This window comes from Tamandua tetradactyla, chromosome 2 (genome assembly GCF_023851605.1).
Source record: "Tamandua tetradactyla isolate mTamTet1 chromosome 2, mTamTet1.pri, whole genome shotgun sequence".
Taxonomy (NCBI): domain Eukaryota; kingdom Metazoa; phylum Chordata; class Mammalia; order Pilosa; family Myrmecophagidae; genus Tamandua; species Tamandua tetradactyla.
In genome coordinates, this window is record NC_135328.1 from 124,399,232 (window position 1) to 124,420,133 (window position 20,902).

Here is a 20,902-nt window from a genome sequence, read left to right on the forward strand (position 1 = left end):
AAAACGCCAGTGTGCTAATTTTTTATTTTCATGCGACCTTAGGAATAAAGATTTTCCTGTCCTCTCTGGGCACAGATTTGAGCTTCTGATAAACATGTTCAGGAAGACTTAGGTCTGCCCTGAGCTAAGTCTCCTTTTGTCTAGCAAAAACTATACAAAAGTATGCATATGCCACATTCAAGTGAACATGCAGCAAGGTTCACCTGTCAGAGACGCGTTCTCACTACAAGGCAATACGTGAACAGAATGTATCACAACTCACCGTGGCAATCTTACGTTTCGGTTTCTTCTAGCCTGACTTTTTAGATTTATGAAAAGGAAATGTGAACAACTGTTAGATACTGTCAGATTCATCATAGAAACAATAGTCCTAATAATGCACAAATTTTCAATCAGCTAAAATTGAAAAGAATACTGATTACAATGTTCAGTTTAAAAAAAAAAAAAACCTGTTACTGTTTATAACTTGCCTGTGAAAGGATTTTCTCCATACTTTGAACAAAACCAAAGACAGAAATAAATATAACGTTGGGAGCTAAAATAAGACCACAACTGTCAATGATCTACCTAGTTTAAAAGGTTTATCTCATTAAAATACCTTCATTCTAAATAGTAAATACATTAATTTAAATGTGGAAAGTGTTTGGCTCTTTTTTTTTCTTCAAAAATAACAGAATAAAGTCAAATTTTATAAAAGCAAATGCTATCAATTTCAGATCAGGAGATATACGCCTTCCATATGCAATATAAGAAAGCAAAAAATTACACTCATTCAAATATCATCAGCACGTCTAAATATTTTTACAAATGTTGAAGACCAAAATAAGAACAAAACAAAACAAACATTCATTATTCTGTACTTTGAAATAAACTCCAAGAACAAAGCAATTTTCAAAAGTACAGTTGTATAATTAAAAACACAGAAAGGTGTAACAAAGAGTCACTGAAAATTCTTATTAAAAGATCTTACTTTTCATGTCAGAGAAGACACAGAACCCCTAGAATCTCATCAGAGCCCTGCCATCCGTGTCCTGTGAACACACCTGATATGCTGTGGCCAATTCTTAAGCGGTAAATAGTACCTGAAATATGTGCCATGTTCTACATGAAATGAGTATTTTCTCTGTATAAAATTCTATTACTGATTGCATATGTAGAATGGAATGATTTCTAAATGTTGTGTTAGTTAATTTTTTTAATTAATAAAAAAAAAAAAGAAAGTGTCATACTAATACCTTGTGATAGAATAGTAGAACATCAGATATAAAAAAAAGCCCCCAGGGAAGAAATGCAGACTGCCTGCAAAGAAATAATTAGATTGACTCTGGGCTTCAAAATGTGAGAATAGTTGAGAGAAAATGCAATAACATATTTAAAGTCCTGAAAAAAAAGAATAATGAAGCTAGTAATCTCTGTGCAGCTAAATATTTTCAAGAATGAGTGAAAAATCAACTTCAAGTGTAATAAGAGAGTTTAATGCCCACGCACCCCTGCTAAAAGCACTACTGAAGAATATACTTCAGCAAAAAGGAAAATAAACCCATTGAATAAAGCAGGATGCACAAAGAAATCAGTAAAATATATTGTAAATCTAAATAAATAAGTGGTGGTCGTTTATAAAACATATTTTGTTCCGACTGAAAGGGTTAGAATTTTTTTACTGGACAACAATAACAGAATATGCATAACTTAGAGCATGTTCAAGTCCGTATCTTGTTAGGAAGGAGTTTACACATGTAACTTTCCATTTGGTAAGAAGATAAAGTTAAAGATGCATATGGTTATCTTCTATAAGAATAAAAACACAATCCATAACTTTGGATTCAGTGGGAAGGGAAAAAAGCAAATAAAGTCATCAGTTCAATACAGGACAAAAGAGAAGAGGAGGGGAAGCAAAGCAAAAACACCACCACCGCATACTTCTCTTATATGTTTATATGTACATATATGTAATGGTGTCTATCCATTCAAAAATATAATTCATCTTAATAGATGTAAAAATAATCTTAACTATAAGTGGGCACTATGAGATTGACTCTAAAAATAAATCTAGCTATACTTTGTATATGTCACACCTAAAATGAAACAACATAGAAAGTTAAAACAAATAGGAAAAGATACATTTATTTGATAACCAAAATAAAGGTAGGACAGCAATATCGATATCTAACAAAACAGAACTTAAGGCTAAAAATAGGAATATTACATAATTATAAAAGCAAATAAAAACTAGGAATATTACATATTTATGAAAGTAAATAAAAACAAGGAGATATAACAATCATGAATAGCTTTGAAAAGCAAAAAAAAAAGGCTGAAAGAATTACTAAAAGAAACGTACCAATTTCTTTAATCTACAATTAAAAGAGGAAGCATCCACATATATCTCTCAGAAATCGATTTAAAAAAATACAAAAATCACTAGAAATTATATGATTGTTTGAAAAAAATGTTGGCAAGCATGATTTAATGATAGGCACAAAGCATATTTTCCACAAATTCCAAATAATGGATGTATTGACAACTGCTGGAAAAAAAAAAAAATTCTATGATGGGGGTGGGTCACAGTGGCTCAGCAGGCAGAGTTCTCGCCTGCCATGCCAGAAACGCGGGTTCAATTTCTGGTGCCTGCCCATGAAAAGAAAAAAAAAAGAAAAAAAATTCTATGATCAGGATTCCAGAAACATGGCCAAATAGAGTAGCTCAAGATTAGCCCTACTCCACGGAAAAGTTAGAGAAGGGACAGGAGGGCGACTGAGGCAGTGATTTGGGAGTGTGGCTGACCTGGGAGAGTCTTCTGCACCACATGGGGTGGCCCTGGTTGCAGAGGACGAGGAACTGAGAGGCAGAAGGCTGGAGCCTGGCGTGAAGGCGCGGAGCCCATGGTAGTGCATGGACGGGAGCTGAGGACTAGAAAGCAAGACGGGCCATGTTCCTTGGGTGTGCTACACTCACCAACGCAGCCCCGTGACCAGTGACTCACCCCTCACCACAAGCGCCTGAACCCCGTCACCGGCTCCCATTCCCCGCACTCCAGGCTATACCTGCCCCTCTACCCATAGTGTCACACAGACTCACCCCACCCCACCACCCGAGCTCTACACATCAGTTACGGCATTCCTAGGCCCACATATGCTCACGGGCCCCCAGTCATGTCATTCAGCTCTGGGAGCCTCAGTTTACAGCGGTCCTAGAACTCACGTGCACACAGCCCTCAGGCACACTTCCCAGCTCTGAGAAAGTGCTGACCTGCGCACATGGTCACATCTCTCCCAATCCCCAAAGGCATAATGGCGACCTGCTACCGCAACTCTACATATGCACACAAAGGGCCCCATGCCTTAAAACAGAGCACACCAGGATTACGCCCCAAGACTGGTTCACCCGCATAGCTACATTCTCCCTGGCAGCTGGGTGCCCGCGTTCACAAGCATCAGTGTAACATCCCTGTTCTACTTTGCTAGATGCCAGAATGCAATATACTACAAACAGAATGGCTTTTAAAAGGGGGAATTTAATAAGTTGCTAGTTTACAGTTCTAAGGCCAAGAAAAATGTTCCAATTAAAACAAGTCTCCAGAAATGTCCAATCTAAGGCATCCAGGGAAAGATACCTTGGTTCAAGAACGCCAATAAAATTCAGAGTTTCTCTCTCAAGTGGAAGGGCACATGGCGAACACAGTACGAGTTTCTCTCTCATCTGGAAAGGCACATGGCAAACACGGCGTCATCTGCTTGCTTCTTCTCCTGGCTTCGGTTTCATCAAGCTCCCCAGGAGGTATTTTCCTTCTTCATCTCCAAAGCACTGACTGATGGACTCTCTGCTACGTGGTGCTGCAGCATTCTCTGCTCTCTCCGAATCTCTTCCATTCTTCAAAATGTTTCCTCTTTTACAGGACTCCAGAAACTTCTCAAGACCCACCCAAATTGGTGGAGACATGTCGTCATCTAATCCAGCATAACAACCACTCTTGATTAAATCACATCTCCAGGGAGATGATCTGATTACAGTTTCAAACATACAGTATTGAATAGGGATTATTCTGCCGTTAAAAAATGGGATTTAGAGTAAAATATGGCTTTTCTAGGGGACATACATCCTTTCAAACCAGCACAATCCCCAACCTGTGCCTATACCTGCCCTGAAACAAATCACCGCATTGAGTGCCCCACTGCATACCCTGCTCCCTGCTGTACAACCATCCTGCAAACACAAGGCTTCAGACTACTGAAAGAAATCAACTCCCAAAGGAAATCAATCAAGATATTTACATGCCACGAAGACAGCAGAGGTTCACTAAGCATATCACAATACAGACAGATATAGCCCTGCCTGATGACCAAATTAAAATGCCAGAGGAGACACAGATGTTGGAACAACTAATGAAAGATGTTCACACAACTCAACTTAATAAAGTAAGTGGGACAGCAAATGGCATAAAGGATATCAAGAAGACAGTGGAAGAACATAAAGAGGAATTTGAAAGAATAAACAGAAAAATAGCAGATATCACAGAGATTAAACACTCTGCTGACCAAATGAAAAACATACTAGAGGCACACAATACCAGATTTGAAGACAAAGAAGAAAGAAGAAGTGATAGAGAGGACAGGACAGCTGACATAAAGACTCAAAACAGCAAATGGCAAAAAAGATGGAAAAACTTGAACTGGATCTCAGGGAAATGACAGAAAAAACAAAGTGCACAAATATAAGAATTACTGGTATCCTGGAAGGAGAAAAGAGGCATAATGGGCTACGGAGAACAGTTGAGGATATAATGGGGGAAAACTTCCCAACCCTCATAAAGAACGTAAATATACAAGCCAAAGAAGCCCAACGAACTCCAAACAGAATAAATCACAACAGGCCTCCCCCAAGATACATACTAATCAGTTTGTCAAATGTTGAAGAGAAGCAGAAAATCCTGAAAGCGGCAACACAAAAAGAATCTACTATGTACAAGGGAAATCAAATAAGATTGAGTTCAGACTACTTAACTAGCACCCTCAAGGCGAGAAGGCAGTGGTATAGTGGTATAATATATTCAAGATCGTGAAAGAGAAAGATTTCCAGCTAAGAATTATGTACCCAGGCAAATTATCCTTCAAAACTGAGGGAGAGATTTAAGTTTTCACAAAGAAGTTCTGAAAGAATTTGTCAACAAGAGACAGGTCCTACAAGAAATATTAAAAGAAGTTCTGCTGGTTGAAAAAAAGAAAAAAAGACAGGAAAGGGAGGTCTGGAGGAAGGCACAGAATTGAAGAATACCACTAAAGGTAATTTAAAGAAGACAAAGAGAAGGAAAAGAAGATATATAGATCTGACAAATAAAATTTAAAAGATGGTGGATTCAAGAAACATGTTTTCAGTAATAACACTGTATGTTAACTGACTGAATTTACCAATTAAAAGACACAGATTGGCAGAATGGATTAAGAAACATAATCCAGGTATATGCTGCTTACAAAAACTCATCTTAAACACAAGGATACAGATAGATTGAAAGTGAAAGGATGGAAGAAGATTTTCCATGCAAGTTATAACCAAAAGAAAGTAAGAGTAGCTATACTAATATCAAACAAAATAGACTTTAAATGTAAACACATCATAAGAGACAAAGAAGAACACTATATACTAATTAAGGGGTCAATTCACCAAGAAGTTATAACAATCATAAATGCTTATGCCCCCAATCAAGGAGCTCCAAAGTACACAAGACAAACATTAGCAAAACTGAAGGGAGTGACATGTTTCAACAATAATAGTAGGAGACTTCAATACACCACTCTTCTCCATACACAGAACAACCAGACAGAAGATCAAAAAGGAAATAGTGAAGTTAAACAACTTCATAAATCAATTAAATCTAACAGACATATACAGGTCATTTCATTGCACCCAAAAACATAAGGATATACATTCTTCTCTAATGCTCACAGAATATTCTCCAAGACAGATCATACGCTGGGGCATAAAACAGGTCTTTCCAAATTTAAAAACACCGAAATTATTCAAAGCACTTTCTCTGACCACAATGGGATGAAGCTGAATCTCCATAAACAACAATGAATGAGAACATTCACAACGAATGAGAACATATTTATGGAGATTAAATAACACACTCTTAAACAACCAGTATGTCAAAGAAGAAATAACTAGAGAAATCATTAGCTATCTGGAGGTGAATGAAAATGAGAATCCAGCTTATCAGAACTTATGGGATGCAGCAAAGGCTCTGCTGAGAGGGAAATTTATTACCCTAAATGCATATATTAAAAAGCAAGAGAGACTTCCGGGTCAAGATGGAGGCTTAACAACGTGCGCGGTTTAGTTTGTCCTTCAGAACAACTACTAAATAACCAGAAACAGTACAAAACGCCTATTGGGGCCACATCAGTGACCAGACACAAGGCGTACCCCAGTCTGGACCAGCTGGACCCGCTGCGAGCACCCCCCCGAACCGTGAGTTCCCAAAGCTGTGGCGGCCAGTGGCCAGCGCCCCTCCCCCACAGGCCGCTTCCCAGAGGGGAAAGGAAAGGACTTTACCAGCAGGAGGGACTGGGCATAATCAAACGCCAATTGTGGAACTAATTAACAAATTCTGACTATTAAAAATAGGCCCCCAGCTTAGGTGAACCTGATCAAAGCGGTGGTTGCTCATTTTTGCCCCGGTGCCAAGGGGGCAGCACTGACAGAAAAAGGGGGAAAAAAAAAAAGAAGGAAACAGAGGTTTTTATGGCTGTGTATCTACAAAGGCTTGACTGCCTCTGGATACAGCGGCAGGACTTTTCAGGCTGCAACTGCCCCAGGCATAGGCAGAAGTGAGCTCTTTTGGAGGCTTGTCTGGAGCCTGTGCCTTCCCCAGGGAGGGGTGAAGCCCAGCTCAGGTGGAATCCCTCCATCAAGGAATTCAGACACCAGGGCTTGGTAATTTGAAGCCATTAAAACCAGCCTACAACCTCTCCTCTGTCTCCACCACAGCCCCAGCAGGGAGAGTCTGCCAAAGTTAAAGGTACCACATCATCTTATGCTGGTGGGACCTGCAGTCAGACAAGCGCCACATACTGGGCAGGATAAGAAAAACAGAGTCCAGAGACTTCACAGGAAAGTCTTTCAAAGTGCTGGGTCTCACCCTCAGGGAAAACTGATGCAGGTGACTCTTTCCTCCTGATAGGAGGCCAGTTTGTCTGGGAAAATCTGGCTGGGGTATATAATATCTAAGTAGACCCTCTTAAATGTGGGGGGAGGGGGAAGGCACCACACAAGCAGGGCAAGAAACAAGAAAACAAGAACTGAAAAATTCTCCTCTGTTAAACAGAACTTAAGCTAAAGGTCCAGATAAAGCTGAACGGAACATCAAAGAACAGACAACAAATTCATCCAGCAAGAAAACCCTAGATAAAAGAAGTGAAAGCAATCACCAGAATAAACCAATTAAGGTAATTAAATGCCTAGACACCAGCAAAAAATGACAAATCACACTAGGAAAACTGAAGATATGGCCCAGTCAAAGGAACAAACCAACAATTCAAATGACATACAGGAGCTGAAACAATTAATTCAGAATGTACGAACAGACATGGAAAACCTCATCAAAAACCAAATCAATGAATTGAGGGAGGATATAAAGAAGGCAAGGAAAGAACAAAAAGAAGAAACTGAAAGTCTGAAAAAACAAATCACAGAACTTATGGGAATGAAAGACACAGTAGAAGAGATGAAAAAAAACAATGGAAACCTACAATGGTAGATTTCGAGAGACAGAACATAGGATTTCAAAACTGGAGGATGGAACATCTGAAATCCGACAAGAAACAGAAACTATAGGAAAAAAATGGAAAAATATGAGCAGGGACTCAGGGAATTGAAAGACAATATGAAATGCATGAATATACGTGTTGTGGGTGTCCCAGAAGGAGAAGAGAAGGGAAAAGGATGAGAAAAACTAATGGAGGAAATTATCACTGAAAATTTCCCAACTCTTATGAGACTTAAAATTACAGATCCAAGAAGTGCAGCGTACCCCAAAGAGAACAGATCCAAATAGACATACTCCAAGACATTTAATAATCAGAATGTAAGAGGTCAAAGAGAAAGAGAGGATCTTGAAAGCAGCAAGAGAAAAGCAATCCATCACATACAAGGGAAGCCCAATAAGACTATGTGCAGATCTCTCAGCAGAAACCACGGAGGCAAGAAGACAGTGGGATAATATATTTAAATTATTAAAAGAGAAAAACTGCCAACCAAGAATCCTATATCCAGCAAAACTGTCTTTCAAAAATGAGGGAGAAATTAAAACATTTTCAGACAAAAAATCACTGAGAGAATTTGTGACCAAGAGACCAGCTCTGCAAGAAATACTAAAGGGAACACTAGAGACAGATACGAAGACAGAAGAGAGAGGTGTGGAGAAGAGTGTAGAAAGGAAGACTATGAGTAAAGGTAAAAAGAAGGAAAATTTGATATGACATATAAAATCCAGAAGGCAAAATAGTAGAAGAAAGTACTACCCATGCAGTAATAACACTGAATGTTAATGGATTAAACTCTCCAATCAAAAGACATAATCTGGCAAAACGGATTAAAAAACAGGATCCATCTATATGCTGTCTCTACTCAAAGGACACGAGGCCAAGGACACAAATGGACATTTACACACCAATGTTTATAGCAGCATTATTAACAATTACCAAGAGATGGAAACAGCCAAAATGTCCATCAACAGACAGTTGACTAAACAACTGTGACATTTACATAAAATGGAATAGTATGCAGCTGTAAGACAGAATAAAGTTATGAAGTAACAACATGAATGGACCTTAAGGACATTATGCTGAGTGTGATTAGCCAGAAACAAAAGGACAAATACTGTATGGTCTCACTGATATGAACTGACATTAGTGAATAAACTTGGAATATTTCCTTGGTAACAGAGACCATCAGGAGATAGAAATTGGGTAATTGTAGCTGAAGGGATACAGATTGTGCAATAGGACTGAATATAAAAACTCAGAAATGGACAGCACAATACTACCTAACTGTAATGTAATTATGTTAAAACACTGAATGAAGCTGCATGTGAGAATGATAGAGGGAGGAGGGCTGGGGACATAAATGAAATCAGAAAGAAAGAAGAGGGTAAAGATCGAGATGGTATAATCTAGGAATGCCTAGAGTGTATAATAATAGTGAAATGTACAATGTACAAATTTAAAAAATGTTTTTACATGAGGAAGAACAAAGGAATGTCATTATTGCAGGTTGCTGAAAATAGATGATAATTAATACTTTAAAATGTCACCTCAGGCGGGCCACGGTGACTCAGCAGGTAAGAGTGCTTGCCTGCCATGCCCAAGGACCCGGGTTCGATTCCCCGTGCCTGCCCATGTTAAAAAAAAAAAAAAAAGTCACTTTATGTGTGAGACTAAAGCAAAAAATCCTTATTTGTTACAAAATTTAGATTTTGACTAGAGCATTTCCTAATATAACTCATGTAGATAGTTTGATTGAATGTCATAAGTACTTGGAATCTCAGGTAGGACATGAGATTTTGTTGGTTTGTCCAGAGTGATGCCCCAATGAATCCCAGAGTGATTTGATCAGTGACTGGAAAAGTGTTTGCAAGCCCCCTTCGGGGAATGGTGAGAGTGGAGAGAAATTCAACTTCCCCAAGGTGAATTCTTGATATTCTCACAAGCAGTGTGGACAACCAAAGCTATAGGCTGAGCCCCCAGTCTTGGGGTTTGTTCTTACGAAACTTAACCCCATAAAGGATAGGTCAAGTCTACTTAAAATTTAGGCCTAAGAGTCACCCCCAAGAGAGCCTCTTTTGTTGCTCAGATGTGGCCTCTCTCTCCAGCCAACATGAGCAGTCTCACCGCCCTCCCCCTCTCTGCGTGGGACATGACTCCCAGGGGTGTGGACCTTCCTGGCAACGTGGGACAGGGATCCTGGAATGAGCTGAGACTCAGCATCAAGGGACTGAGAAAAACCCTAGAATGAGCTGAGAATTAACATCAAGGGATTGGGAGAACCTTCTCAACCAAAGGGGGAAGAGTGAAATGAGACAAAGTGTCAATGGCTGAGAGATTCCAAACAGAGTCAAGAGGTTATCCTGGAGGTTATTCTTATGCATTAAGTAGATATCACCTTGTTGTTCAAGAAGTAGCAGAAAGGCTGGAGAACTGCCTGCAAATGTGGAGCTGTGTTCCAGTAGCCATGTTTCTTGATGATTGAACAATAATATAGCTTTCGCAATAAGACTCTGTGAATGTGAAAACCTTGTGTCTGATGCTCCTTTTAGCTACTATATCAACAGAAGAGTAGAACATATGGAATAAAGATAAATAATGGGGGGAACAAATGTTAAAATAAATTTAGTTTGAAATGCTAGTGGTAAATGAAAGCGAAGGGTAAGGGGTATGGTATGTATAATCTTTTTTTTCTGTTATCGTTTTATTTCTTTTTCTGTTGTCTTTTTCTTTTTCTAAATCGATGCAAATGTTCTAAGAAATGATGAATATGCAACTATGTGATGATATTAAGAATTACTGATTATATATGTAGAATGGAATGATATCTTAATGTTTTGTTTAATTTTTTTAATAAAAAAAGTTAAAAAAAAGCAAGAAAGAGCAAAAATTTAGGACATAACAGCAAAAAATGGAGGACATAACAGCAAACCTGGAGAAACTTAAGAACAAACTAACCACAGAGTCAATAGGAGAAGAGAACTAACAAAGATTAAAGCAGAGATAAATGAATGAAAGAATAAAAGAACAGAAAGAATCAATAAAACCAAAAGTTGGTTGTTGAGAAAATCAATAAAATTGATGGGCCACTAAAAAAAAGGATGCAAATAAACAAAATCAGAAATGAGAAGGGGTACATTACAAAAGACCCTAAGAAATAAAAGAAATCGTAAGAGGATACTATGAACAACTATACGCCAACGAACTAGACAACTTAGACGAAATGGACAAATTTCTGGAAACACACAAACAAGCTACACTGAGTCACAAAGTAAAAAAAGATCTCAACAAACCAACCACAAGTAAAGAGATTCAATCAGTCATCAAAAATCATCCTACAAAGAAAAGCCCAGGGCCACATGGCTTCACAGGGGAACTTTATCAAACATTCCAAAAAAAACTAACACCAATCCTGCTCAAACTTTTCCAAAAAATAGAGGAAAACTGAATTCTACCTGACTCATTTTACGAAGCTAATATCATTTTAACACCAAAACTGGGTAAAGATGCTATAAGAAAGGAAAACTACAGGCCAACATCCCTAATGAATACAGATGCAAAAATTCTCAATGAAATATTAGCAAATCAAATCCAACAATACATTAAAAGAATTACACACCATGACCAAGTAGGGTATATACCAGGAATGCAAGGTGGTTCAACGCAAGAAAATCAATTAATGTAAATCAGCACATTAACAAATCAAAAGGAAAAAATCACACGATCATCTCAATTAATGCTGAAAAGGCATTCAACAAAATTCAGCATCCTTTTCTGACAGAAACACTCCAAAATATAGGCATCTAAGGTAACTACTCAACATGATAAAGAGAATATATGAAAACCCAACAGCCAGGATAGTACTCAATGGAGAGAGACTGAAAGCTTCGCCCCTGAGATCAGGAAGAAGACAAAGATGCCCACTATCACCTCTATCATTCAACACTGTGTAGAAGTTCTAGCAGGAGCAATCAGGCAGGAGGAAGAAATAAAAGGTATCCAAATTGGAAAGGAAGAAGTAAAACTCTCATTATTTGCAGAGGATATGATACTGTATGTGGAAAATCCTGAGAAATCTACAGCAAAGTTCCTTGAGCTAATGAACAAATTCAGCAAAGTAGTGGGTAATGTGCAAAAATTGGTAACATTTCTATACACAAGCAATGACCTAGCTAAGGAGTCAGTTAAGGAAAAAAATCCATTCAAAATAGTACTTAGGGATGACCTTAACTAGGGATGTAAAGGACTTGCACAAAGAAAACTACACAACATTCCTAAAAGAAATCAAAGGAGATCTAAATAGGTGGAAAGACATTCCCTGCTCGTGGACAGGAATACATATAGTTAAGTTGTCAACTCTCCCCAAATTGATCTACAGAGTCAGTCAAAATACCAACAATCTACACTGAAGATTTGGAAAAGCTAATTATCAAATTCATCTGGAAGGTAAAGAGACACCAAATAGCTAAAAGCATCCTAGAAAAGAAGAACAAAGTAGGAGGATTAACACTCCCTGACTTTAAAATCTATTACTAAGCCAGTGGTCAAAACAGCATGGTACTGGTCAACAATAGACGCACACTGACCAATGGAATCGAATTCAGAGTGCAGAAATACACCACCAAATCTATGGTCAACTGATTTTGACAAGGCCCAAATACTCTGAACTGGGACAAAATACTCTTTTCAATAATTGGGCATGGAAGAATTGGATATCAACAGCCAAAATAATGAAAGAGGACCCCTATCTTACACCCTACACAAAAGTTAACTCAAAGTGGATCAAACACCTAAATATAGGAACTAACCCCATAAAGCGTCTAGAAAACGTAGGGAAACATCTTCAAGACACAGTAATAGGAGGTAACTTTCTAAATTTTATACCCAAAGCATAAGAAACAATAACAAAAGAAATAGATAAATGGGAACTCCTCAAAATCAAATGCTTCTGCACTTCAAAAGACTTTGAAAAAAATGTGAAGAGGCAGACAACTCAATGGGAGGAAATATTTGGAAATCACATATTGGACAAAGGTTTGATTTCCTGTATATGTAAAGAAATCATACAACTCAACAACAAAAGAACAAACAACCCATTTATAAAATGGGCTAAAGATAAAAATAGGCACTTTTCTGTAGAGCAAATATAGATGGCTCAAAAACACACGAAGAGATGCTCATTGGCTATAAGGGAAATGCAGATCAAGACTACAATGAGATACCACCTCACAACTATAAGAATGGCTGCTATTAAGAAACAGGAAATTATAAACATTGGAGAGGATGTGGAGAAACCAGGGTACTTATATGCACTGCTGGTGGGAATGTATAATGGTGCAGCCACTATGGAAGACTGGCGGTTCCTTAGGAAACTAAATATCAACTTGCCCTATGACATAGCAATAGCACTACTTGGTATATACCCAGAAGAATTGAAAGCAATGACAGACAGACATTTGCACACTGATGTTCACAGCAGTATTATACACAATTGCTGAAAGACGGAAACAAACCAAATGCCCATCAAAAGACAAATGGATCAAGAAGATGTGGTATATGCATATGATGGAATATTATGCAGCAGTAAGGCAAAATGATGCGCTGACTAAAAGGCACATGAAAAGATGCTCAACTTCCCTGGCTATTAGGAAAATGCAAATCAAAACTACAATGAGATATCATCTCACATCCGCCAGGATGGCAGTTATCAATAAAATAGAAAACTGGCGAGGATGTGGAGAAAGAGACACACTTATCGACTGTTGGTGGGAATGTCAAATGGTACAACCACTGTGGAAGACAGTTTGGTGGTTCCACAGGAAGCTAAGCATAGAATCACCATATGACCCGGCAATATCACTGCTAGGTATCTACTCAGAGGACATGAGGACAAGGACATAAACAGACATTTGCACACCAATGTTTATAGCAACATTTTACAATTGCCAAGAGATAGAAACAGCTTAAGTGTCCATCAACAGATGAGTGGCTAAACAAACTGTGGTATATACATATGATGGAATATTATGCAGCTGTAAGATAGAATAAGGTTATGAAATATGTAACAACATGAATGGAGCTTAAAGACATTATGCTGAGTGAGACTGGCCAGAAACAAAAGGATAAATACTGTATGATCTCACTGATATGAACTAATATTAATGAATGAACTTGGAGAATTTCAGTTAAGAACACAGACCATCAGGAGATAGAAATAGGGTAGATACTGGGTCATTGGAACTGAAGGGATACAGATTGTGCAACAGGACTGACTGTAAAAATTCAGAAATGATAGCACAATACTACCTAACTGTAATACAATAATGTTAGAACACTGAATGAAGCTGAATGTGAGAATGATAGAAGGAGGAGGGCTGGGGGCACAAATGAAATCAGAAGGAAAGATAGATGATAAAGACTGAGATGGTATAATCTAGGAATGCCTAGAGTGTATAACGACAGTGACTAAATGTACAAATTAAAAAATGTTTTTGCATGAGGAAGAACAAAGTAATGTCAATACTGCAGGGTGTTGAAAATAGATGGTAATTCATATTTTAAAACTTTAATTTATGCGTGAGACTAAAGCAAAAAAGGTCTATTTGGTACAAAATTTGTATTTTGACTAGCACATTTCCTAATATAACTTATGTGGACAGTTTAAATGAACACAAGTACATGGAACCTTGAGCAGGGCATGAGATTTTATAGGTTTGTCCAGAGTGATGTCCCAATAAATCCCAGAGTGATCTGAACAGTGAATAAAAAATATTTGCAAAGTCCCCTTGAGGGAATGGCGAGAAAGGGGGAAAATTCAAGTTTCCCAAGTGGAGAATTCCTGATATTCTCACAAGCAGTGGGGACAACCAAAGCAATAGGCTAAGCCCTCAATCTTGGGGTTTGTTCATATGAAACTTTTCCCCACAAAGGATAGACTAAGCCTACTTAAAATTAGGTCTAGGTGTCACCCCCAGAGAACCTCTTTTGTTGCTCAGGTGTGACCTCTCTCTCTCACCCAACATGACCAGCAAACTCACTGCCCTCCCCCTCTTTACATGGGACACGACATCCAGGGATGACTCCCACATTGCCAGGAAGGTGGGACAGAAATCCTAGAATGAGCTGGGACTCGGCATCAAGGGACTGAGAAAACCTTTTCAACCAAAAGGGGGAAGAGAGAAATGAGACAAAATAAAGTGTCACTGGCTAAGAGATTTCAAACAGAGTCAAGAAACTATTCTGGAGGTTATTCTTGCGTGTTATATAGATACCACCTTTTTAGTTAAGGTATAATGGAAAGGCTGGAGAGAAGTGTTTGAAAATGTAAAGCTGTGTTCCAGTAGCCATATTTCTTGAAGATGATTGTATAATGATATAGCTTTTGCAGTGTGACCGTGTGACTGTGAAAACCTGTGTCAGATGCTCCTTTTATCTACCTTATCAACAGATGAGGAAAACATATGGATTAAAAATAAATAATAGGGGGACAAATGTTAAAATAAATTTAGTAGACTGGAAAAAATAATAATAATAATGGGGGGAGGGAGAAGAGTTAAGAAGAGGTTGAGATTTCCTATTTGGCCTCAGCATGTTTATGGGTTTTCTTTCTCTTGGGAATAATAAAATTATCTAAAATTGAGAATATTTATGGACTCTGGACTTTGGGCCCTATATATGATGCCCAATGAATGCAAGCGGCTGAAGGATACAGTGACGAAGTAGTAGATTGGTGAACAATGGTGTATACTTATGAACGAAAGTTGTGTTGCTACAAACAGCAATAAAGTCATGAGGTATGCAACGATATGAATGAATATGTGAGACATTTGGGGAGACAAAATAAGTCAGAAACAAAAGAGCAAGAATGGTATGGTCACCTTCAGAAAACGCTTATAAGAAAACAGGGACCTAGATTGCAAGCTTTGAGAGCAGACACATTAAGTCTGGAATGGTGATTATTATTTCTGGATTTTGAGAGGCTGTTTTATAAATATAACTCGATATTTACAGATAAGAATGAAGCTGAACGGGTTGGGGTTAAAGTAATTCACAGTACAGGGGTAAGGAAGACTGTGTCTATATTTTAGAACCACACATATTCTTTGAGACCAATGGAAGAAAGGTTTATTTGATCTGGAACTGAAATTTTCTGTAGTGCATAATCTAATTCAACCTATCTGTATAGCTCATTTGAACAACTAAAACACAGGAAGCACAGAGTAAGAAAGAGGTCCTTTAATCCTTATAGATTATTGCAATGCCTGGAAACATCCTAGAGTATATCAAGCAGATAACCAAAAGTATTGGCAAAGTCCCCTGAGGAAGGGGAGAAAGAATATTAACTGTTAAACCTTACCATCAGGGAATTCCCTGATACTGTATCATCCTTTAGGGATACCCAAATCAATAGGCCATGCCCTCAATTATGAGGCTTACTCTTTTTCTTTTTACTTTTTATTTCTTTTTCTGAATTGATGCAAATGTTCTAAGAAATGATCATGGTGATGAATATACAACTATGTGATATTTTGAGTTATTGATTATATACCAAGAATGGAATGATCATATGATAAAAACGTTTGTTTTTGTATGCCATATTTTAAAAAATAACAAAAATTTTTTTTAATCTTTAAAAAGTTTATATGACTGTCCAGTCAAAACAGGTATCTCCCTTGAAATGTTATCTACACGTTATTTCCAAGTAGATCACATTACTATATACCACCTTGAAATGTCTTCAGAAGGCTCTGTCACTGATTAGGCAACAGAGTAAAAAACCCAGTCCTTTCTTTCAAATAGAACAGGGATAGACAAACAGGGACAGAAAAACTCTTCAAATTTCATCTTCTCTTCTTGTGGCCTGTCGTCTCCTCCTCCTCTTCTGACTCCTCTGAAGCTTGTTCGCCCTCCAAATCCTCCTCGGCGTCCTCTGCCACCACCTCAGCCTCCAAATCCTCTCCTGCCTCCTCCACTACCTCCAAACCCACCTCTGCCCTTGGGCTTGGCCTAGTGCAACTTTGTTTTCATCAATTTTACCACCCTCCATGGCCTCCTGGGCAGCTTTGGTATCTTCCTTACTTTTGAAGTCTACAAAGCCAACCCCTCTGGAAGACCCTGTTTCCCAGTCAGGGAATATCCTGGCACGAACAGAGCCATCAAATGACTCCACCGGTGTTTCTTTGGTGGTATCCTCAGACAGACTCTTGACAGAGCTCTGGTTGGCTGGCTTCTTGCCCTGGGTAATCACCTGAGCCCCTGCAATTCCAGCCTGATTGCTCTACCCTCGATTTCTCTTTTATTACAGGAATTTAAAGCTTCTTTAGCATCTTCAAATGAAACAAACTCTATAAATGCATACCCTTTAGATTTGCCATTTTGGTCCTGGGGCACCTTGATAATAGTTGCCTTCTCAAATACTTCCTGAAGCGTTTCTTCTATTGCACTGTAGGAGAGGTTGTTCAAAACCAGAGTTTTTGATTTAAGACTCCAAGTGCTATTCTTTCCACCTCTATAATTCTGCCTTCGCCCTTTCTCTCCTGTATGATACAGAGAAATGAATCACTCATTGATCTCTGTTTCCTGCTTTTCTTCCAGTGAGAACACTGGAAGCATCAGTTTCTGTCAAATTCAATATAAGCAATCCCTTTATTTTTCCCATCCTTGCTGACTAATCTGGTCTCCACAGTATCTTCAAACACATCTTTTAATTCATCCTGACTGACTTCGTAAGGCGTATTTTTTGGCCAAATGTTTTCTTACTGTCTTCTCCCTTTGATTTCTCTAATTTGATTTCACTACCAAAAACTTTCGAACCTGTGAGCGCCAAGGCTTTTCCCAGGTTTTCAACAGATTCAAAATCCACATAGCCAAACTTCCTTGACACACCAATTCTGACAGCAAGATCATTTTTAGCAAATAAATCTTGACATGACAGCAGGATCACTCTTAGCAAAAAGGTCACTGATCTCTGTTTTCAATTCAGGAGCAGATTTGTTGAAGCTCAGGTTTCCAACAAAAAGATTGAAAACTGTAGTTTCTAATGCTTCTACTTTCTGTTTAGTGGTTTCAGGAGCGGCTTTCTGCTTGGACAGTTCCTTCTTCCGTTTTCCAGGTGCTCCTTTGACAGGCTCTTCCTCTTCTCCTTCCTCCTCCTCCTCCTCTTCACCTTCAGCCATGCTCTCAGCCTTCACAGGAACAGCTTTAGTAAGAGCTCTCTTTCCTTTGGCTGGTGCAGTCTCCATAGGTGCTTCTTCAGAGTCACCTCTTCATCATTATCATCCTCGTCGTCTTCATCGTTTTCATTTCTCATCATCATCTCATCCATCCTCTGAGGCAGAAGCAGTAGCTGCTGCTTTCATCACTGCTGGCTCAAACTCATCCTCATCCCCATCGTCTTATCTTCCTCATCACCATCATCCTTCTTGGCATTCTTACCATTCTCTGCCCCTTGGCTGCAGCCACGCTACTTTCTTACCAGGGGTTGCCACAACTACTGCCTTGCCAGCCTGGATCCCTTCTTGCCAGGTGTTGCTACTGCTTTGGCTGGTGTAGCTGTCTTCTTGGCAGGAACAGGTGCTGCTATATTGTCAGGAGTGACAGCTGCTTTCTTGGCAAGTGTGGTAACTGCAACCTTTTTCGTTGGAGAAACCACCACCTTCTCTGCTGGAGTTGCGATGGCCTTCTTGTCTTTTTTTGAGAAATGACAATCTCTTTTCCACTGCTATCATTTTCATCTTCCGACATTTCCTCATCATCACTACATTTACCTCCTTTGGGGGAGGAGCCATTTTCTTGGGGTCACCCTGATTTTTACCAGCCTGGTGCAGCCATGGGAGGTACCTTGTGGGCTACTATGTGCATGCAGAAAACACACACAGAGGATCCCCTTCTGCAGTCCACGACGTGTTCACCCTCCTGGCAGGGGCACAGTGGTGCCTAAAGCCACAGGTTATACTCAATCCTGCAGCTCCCAGTCCCAGGGCAGGGTCCACTCTGGGGACTCTGAGATCTATGGGCTGCAGACCACATGGTGGGCCATGCATGTCCCTATCTGGTTTATAAAGAGGGGTGGGGGGGGATACAGCACAATCATTTTCCATTTGCTTCCAAACAAATAAACATCCTAAGATGCTGCTGCTGCCACTCTGACTTTTCAATATTCTTCATGTCAAACAAAAATATTTTCTCCTTTGTAAAAAAGACAACCAGTATTCTTTTATTAAATATCTGAATTACAGAACCTACATCCATTCTCCTCCATGAGTCAGACAGATTTTACAAAAATGCCTACAAAACCCAAATATTCAACAGGAGAATAGATAAACTGATTGTGATACATCCAAAGAATTCCTGATACAAGCAACAACACAGATGAACTTCCAAATCATGGCAAGCGAAAGAAGCAAGACCCAAAAGGATACATACTGAATGACTCTATTTATATTAAGTACCAAAACAGACGAATTAATCTATAGTAAAGAAATGAAAATAGTAGTTGGGGGTGGAGGTCATATAGGTTGGAAGAGGCAGGAAGGATCTTTCTGGGATGATAGAAATGTTTTACATCTCAAAAAGAGTGTGCAATCATCAAAACTCATCCAAGTGTACACTTAAAATCTGTGTTTCACCATACATAAATTATCCCAATTTAGAAACAGACTGTACAAGTAACTATCACTTCATGTCATCCCCTGCTTAAATCACCCCCAATGGTTTCACATAACACTTCGAATAAATTTTCACTCCTTAACACGGCCAACAAAACCCTACATAGACTAGATACAAAAACTCAAAAATGGACAGCACAATAATACCTAATTGTAAAGTAATCAGGTTAAAACACTGAATGAAGCTGCATCTGAGCTATAGGTTTTTGTTTTGTTTTGTTTTGTTTTGCTTTGATTTTACTATTATTACTTTTATTTTTTCTCTATATTAACATTCTATATCTTTTTCGGTTATGTTGCTAGTTCTTCTAAACCAATGCAAATGTACTAAGAAATGATGATCATGCATCTATGTGATGATGTTAAGAATTACTGATTGCATATGTAGAATGGTATGATCTCTAAATGTTGGGTTAATTTCTTTTTTTCCATTAATTAAAAAAAACAAAAGAGAACGGGTAATTGGAGCTGAAGGGATACAGACTGTACAACGGGACTGGATATAAAAACTCAGAAATGGACAGCACAATACTACCCAATTGTAATGCAATTATGTTAAAACACTGAATGAAGCTGCATGTGAGGTATAGGTTTTTTGTTTTTTTTTCTTTCTATTATTGTTTTAATTCTTATTCTGTTGTCTTTTTATTTCTTTTTCTAAATCGATGCAAATGTACTAAGAAATGATGAATATGCAACCATGTGATGTTATTAAGAATTACTGATTGTACATGTAGATTGGAATGATTTCTAATTGTTTTGTTAATTCTTTTTTTAATTAATAAAAAAAAAAAAAACCCTACATAAACAGGGCTTTGTCTTCCTCTCCATCCTTAATCATTAAGATCCAGAAACATTAGTTTTCTTTCTGCTATTCAATCATTCCTCAAGGCTTCTGGACTTACGGCTCGTTCTGCCCAGAACGCTCCTCCCCTTAGGCTGCCTCTACCACGTCACAGCTCAAACTATCCATCTTCTTCTGAGAAGGTGTTTCCTGCCCAACCTAGCCACCCTAGACGTATGGAGTCAAGACTCTCCAGAAAAAAAGAATTGACAGGTGATACTGTATACACAAACACAAATACAAACACACAAAAGGAGACTCATTATGAAGAATGGGCTCAGGCAGCATGGGACACTGCAGTCCAAATTCCATAGGACTACAAGCTGGAAATTCCAATCAAGATGATTCTTAAGTCTGGTGAGTCCATATTCCCCAGGGAAAGTTGGCTGACCAAAGAAAAAGCAAAAATGATTCTTTCTGAAATCCTCCAACTGATTGGATGAGGAGATACACAATATTGCTAAGGACAGTCTCCTTTTTTGAGTCTAGAAGCAACCGATTATAGACGCAAATTCCCAAAGGGAACAAACCAACCAGAGCTTGCTTAACTAAACCCTGGAAACCCTGACCTAGCCAAAAATGACCCATGAAACTAACCATCCCTAGAGCCCTTCCCAGTTCCTCCACCAAAGGAT

General features: G+C 38.6%; 1 protein-coding gene and 1 pseudogene across 4 annotated transcripts in view; both read right to left on the reverse strand.

The window, feature by feature from the left end:
- The window catches only part of YEATS2 (YEATS domain containing 2), a 194,398-nt gene that overhangs the window by 164,642 nt on the left and 8,854 nt on the right, over positions 1-20,902 (reverse strand). The gene's annotated exons all lie outside the window — the stretch shown is intronic.
- Positions 12,765-19,007, reverse strand: LOC143657241 (nucleolin pseudogene; annotated as a pseudogene).